The sequence below is a fragment of the Ruditapes philippinarum genome, unplaced genomic scaffold (genome assembly GCF_026571515.1).
Source record: "Ruditapes philippinarum isolate M1 unplaced genomic scaffold, ASM2657151v2 ctg5041_1_1_1_1, whole genome shotgun sequence".
NCBI lineage: Eukaryota > Metazoa > Mollusca > Bivalvia > Venerida > Veneridae > Ruditapes > Ruditapes philippinarum.
In genome coordinates, this window is record NW_026853079.1 from 74,791 (window position 1) to 80,790 (window position 6,000).

The window sequence follows — 6,000 nt, forward strand, 5'->3', positions numbered from 1 at the left end:
ACCATATAAGTATCTACACATAGTTTAATAAAACAATTACACAAACGCGTTTCCCATAATGCCTACATCTTATGATATATATTAAATGTTACCATTAAATATAAGAACAATACGAGGTGAGATGGTGTTGATCAACAATAATAAGTTGCTTTTCAATGTTGATACAACATTATCAATGAGGCTTAAGTTTTGCCTTAGTTTTAGTTTTAGTGTAAAATATATCTATCATTTTGCAGAATTTCATTCCATTGAACAATGTAATTTGTACTAAACCAAAAACATTCTAAAAATAATATTGAACACAACAACAAATGAATACGTACACAGTTGTTAATGTCGATAACCATTATTACCACATGCACCTTATGTTATCCCTTTATAACATCAAAACAAAAGTAAAAAAATGAATAAATAAAAAACATAAAAGCAAATAATAAAACAAAACAAAAAAGAACACAAAAAACAACAACATCAAGAAACGGTCATGTTTAAATAATCAATCAAATGAAAGATAAATAATATCATTTATTAATTTCGGGATAAAATCAGTATGTTGTGTCTGTTCCCCCCTTTAAATATCAATACTTTATTGTTGTATAAATGTAAATTATGCAACATGATTTAAAAATAAATGAAAGAGATTCATACATTTTCTGTCCAAACTACTCTATAAGACTTTTACTCTGGTGAAGCAAATTTTAGACCGATGTATTAGTATAGTTAGAACTTACAGGATAATATGGGGTCTTTATTATCTACGGTCTCTTTTACTTAAGAACTGCTGTACACGTTTTACAGGACAGGCCAATATATATAAGTGGGTGACCTGTCGTGACTTACTCGGAAGGGTTTGATCCTAAAGAGGTTCGTTGTTCCGACAAGGGATGGTGCCAATGTCACTAATTGACAATCTTCTACGGTCCTGGCTCTGTAGTGCTGAAGTATTTTGATAAATTATACAAAACATTTTCATAAGGTACTATTATGTTTTGTGTGTATTTCTTGTTTTTTTTTGTTTTTTTTTTTGTTTTTTTTTTTTGTTTATTTAATTTTTGTTTATTCAAAATATTTAACAAACAAATCATCATAACTAACAAAGTCACTTAAAACAAGAACAACAGATATATTGTTTTAAATGCTGTAAAATAAGGTATTATTTAAGTAAACAGAAAAGATCGTACTTTATGTTGACCTTGATTTTGCTGTAGCATTTTCTAATTTATCAGTTCCGTTTTAACCATGCACATGAATCGAATATCAAAATGCATACTTATGAGAAATGTATGTATGAATTAATTAAGTGCGGTGGTATTTATTGCTTTGATATATGCGGCGATGGTTTGTAATAATGCAAATTGTAAAAACGCGTGACCACGTTAGGATGAATCTATCTTAATTCATTAAAACGAAAAAAAAAAAAAAAAAAAAAAAAAAAAACGCATTTTATTTCCCATCTTTCCAATTTACGCCAGTATGAAATATTCACTAGACCAAATTGATTTATCATGATATCGAGTCAATCGAGTAAACAAAATAGTGATATTTTACTTTTAAAATACATAAGATTAGTTTCCTTAATAAACACATTTTAGATAGTCAATTCTCTCAATTGTCTTTATTCATTCAAACTTGGAAATTCTTCTAGTTTTGCCTAAGGTAGATAGAATTACCATGATTAAACAAAAGGGGAGATAATAAGACCAGATATTCATTTAAATCTTTTGTAACATTTGCCTCCCTTTAACCATATCAAAATTCAAAAGCAAAGAAAAAAAACATTGGTCGTTAAATTTGATTGTTGTAAAAGTTCTTTCAATGCCCGACCGATGCATCTCTGCAGTACAGCATTTCTTCGATTCCACTGCAGGCGTTGATGTTTGTTAGAACGATGCAATTAAAGCTCATGTTAATTTTATATATTATGTTCTGTTCTTATTCATCAATCATATGTAAAAATAAAGGTACATACTTTGTTATTCACATGTTATTATATTTTTTATCTGTAAAAAGATATAATGAGGTGATGTGTTCCCCTTATTTAGCAGTCTTTTACAATTGAAAATACAAAACCTTAATCATCGTATATACGAATACATCTTAATTTGACTACAGTTAATCTTATTTTGATTTAGCGACGACACCTTCTGTTATAGTTAGACGTTTAATGAAACGTTATCATGCTTCAGTGAATGCATGTTAGTTAAGCTACAGTCAACAAAGAATGCTGTTTTCCATTTCCTTATTTATTATTACTTGTATTATTATCATTATTATTTGTTTTTAGTTTTGTCAGAATTGAATGTCAATTTAAATGATATCTTTAACTATATATGTTTCTGTACCGACTAAGTCAAGTACAATCGTAGATCTCATTCATTTATTTTACGCTAATGAATATGGTATAGCTTCGATAATATCTAATAGAAAAGGGAGATAGTTTCTTCAAATGTTCTTTAAATTGATTTTTGAAATTTGTCTCCCTTTAATAATTTCTTTTTAAAAAAAAATCTATATGTCTTTTCTTCTTATTAATACAGTCGTTTCTTAAAACACACGTTTTGTTATAATATGTGTTTGAGAATTAATTTCATAACTTGTTTCTTTTCATTTGTTTGTTGTTTTACGTTTATGGTGATTTGACATGTAGCACAATTAATCGTTTAGATGATTAAACACATACTATCAAGGCTTTAATATAGGTAATTATCTTTTCCGTTTTATTATCTAAACAATATTGACAATTGTTATAATTTTTATAAATTATAAAAAATAGCTCGAATGCGCCTTGCTTGTATGTTTCGTTTGGTAAAGTGTTCTACATAGATAAGTCCGATACTCAAAAGTTACGTTCATGAACGCATGTTGGTATTTACCCATATGGTTCCGGTTTTCTCAACATTACGGACATCGGAATGAATCTGTCCTTTTGTTCTGTATAAAGTGTTTGAGAGGCATCTATCATAGATTTATTAAATCGTTTCAATCTGAAACGAAATGTGCGCAAAATGCAGAAATCCTACAGTTTAAACTTTTATTCAAATTCTATAATGTACAGTCGTACATCTCGAACAGTTTCCTTGCAACAAAGAAATTGTATCTATTTAGAATTTTCGTAATCTGTGTTAATAGTTGTAAAGATTTTGTACTAGTTTTTTTTTCTGAATTCATCGACATTAACTATCTTAAATAATCAGTGAACATAGAATTGCGGCAAGTTTTTTCTCTCTTTTTTTCTTCTTATATAATGCGACACAAACTGGTGCCAATTGAATTTCTGGCAGAATTGAGTTCGCAATCGTTGTCATAGTATAATAGTATGTGATTTTTTCCAAGAAGTTGAAGAAGTAGCAATATCGCTTTTTGGTTCATTTGGAAAATGCGCAGTTTTAATAAATATTGTTGTTTTCTTAAAAAAAAGAGAGAAAACATGCTCTTATAGGAAATTACGTATGAAAAACTTCAGTATCTTCCAATCAAACAGTCATGTGATCGATTTCAAAACGAGCCTGCTATTCTGCGTTATCCCGGTTTATTCTTGCAAATTTAAAAATTACGGCAATTTGGTCGGAAAAAAGAACTTAAATTAGCCATAAGGTGTATAACGGATTTGCAAAATTTGAATTCTCAATTGAAACAGTTGAAGTGTGTTCCTGATTTGTACATCATTTTTGTCTACATTGCGACGAGAAATACATGTATTTGGTCATCCATTCATTTTAATACAGTTGGTGATAAAATAAAACGTAAAGAAGAAATTATGTGTTTTTCTTTGTTTATTTTTCTCAATTCAACAACATATAACAATATCAAATGCAATACGAAAAACAAGAAACAGCATTTCAAAAAAAGTTAAAATCGTTAAACAATAAAATGCATTACCTGCTGTCTTATTATTGCACAGTAGTTTGACATTTTAATACTTTCACACGAAAATAATCATTTTGAAATACAGAAATATATTATTCCTGAAGAGATTTGCCGATACGGCATACAAAATTCGTAGAAAATGTTAACATACTGCTTATAGTTTACATCATTTGTTATTATTGAAATGGACAATAATAATATCAAATATTACGAAACAGTAATGTTTGAAAACACTTTTACCATAAGACAATATTGCTTTCATCAATCACAAAAATAATGTCAAAAATCTGTCGATGATAAAAACATTGTTGTATCCTCTAATGGCAATTTAAATTGCCGTAGATCTATCGAAAGTTTAAAATGTCATTTCTTCGTTGTCTAAGTGGTCACCACAGCACAACTGGATCCTTTTCAAAACAAACTGTTTGCCTTGTAAATAATTGATGAGAACTGCAAGATTTTTGGCATTAAAACATTTTCCGAGGGATGATACCATTCTCCATGTTTTTTCTAAGTATATCTTCCTCTGATTGGTGTTCGTGACGTTTTACTGATGTTTCCTCATATGAAGTACCACTGAACTAAAAAATGGAAATGAACTAAAAGACAATAGCACAGCAATCTTCCATCAGTCTATCAATAACTATACAAGTTATGAACACTCTCTTCACAAAGTCCAATATTCGTTGCTTGATTTTGCCCCGCTTGTAAAGGGTCTTTAATTGACTGAAAGACCATTGCATTCCCGACCGATGCATCTCTGCAGTACAGTGTCTGTTCAACACTTTCTTCCATTCCACTGAAGACAGCGGCGTTAACGTTTGGTAGAACGATAGACATCTTTGCTATATCTGTTTCTCAAAACTCTCTCGGCAAATAATGAAGACTTTATTAACTTTCACGAAGACCTTTCTGTTAAGAAGTTGAACAGAATTTCTCTGGTATTTCTCTTGTGATTCGTTTGAACGCAAATGCGATGTGATCTGTTTAAGCTACTCTTGCTCAATTTATACAAACTTGTTACATGCTAATTGCTTTGGCATATACCTTATTTGAATATTCCTTGGCAACAACCAATCAAAATGCAAAGCTTCGAGTATCCGACAAGCGTAATCGGACAATCCTTTAAAACCGAATGAAACTTATTTTCAGTTATGTTCAACATTTTCAATAGATAATAATAAAGAATAATACATATAAATATATGCAAGGTATATCTTACAATGCTACTTAAGCTCATATCAGTTTTTTGTGTTATGTTCTGTTCTTATTTATCAGTTATATGTAAAAATTAGGGAATTTACTTTGTTATTTACATACCATTATAATTTTTATGTATGAAAAATTATAATGAGGTAATTTGTGTTCCTCTTATACAGTAGTCTTTTACAATTGAAAATAAAAAAAAACTTTAATCTTCGTCTATGCGAATGCATCTTTATGTGGCTGCAGTCGAGTGTATTTTAATTTAGCGACGAATCCTCGTTATGTTATAGTTAGACAATCAATAAAACGTAATCATTCTTTTTTTTGCTTAGGTTTTGTCAGTATTGAATGACAATTTAAATAGTATCTTTAACTATTCTGTTATATATTTCTGTATTGACTGAGTCAAGTACAAAAATCTTATCGTAAAACTCATTGTTTTTCTTGAAGCTAATTTGGAAAATCTTCAATAATATCAAATTGAAAAGGGAGATAGTTTCATCAATTGTTCTTTAAATATATTTGTGAAAGTTGTCTCCCTTTAATCATTACAAAATGTTACAGTTGATTTCTTTAAAAATGACATGTCTTTTTTCTCATGATAACATATTTTTGGTAAAACAACATCTTATTTGTAATAATATGTGTTTAAAAAAATTCATTTCATAACTTGTTTCTTTTTACTTGTTTGTTGGTTTACGTTCATGGTGATTTGACATGTAGCACAATTAATCATTTAGATCAATTTACATGTACTAACAAGGCTTTAATATAAGTTATTATCTTTACATAAAAGTCACAACCGTTTTATTATGTTAACATTATTGACAATTGTTATAATTTTTATAAATTTTAAAAAATAGCTCGAATGTGCCTTGCTGGTACCTTTCGTTTGGTAAAGTATACCACTAAGATAAGTCCAATCTT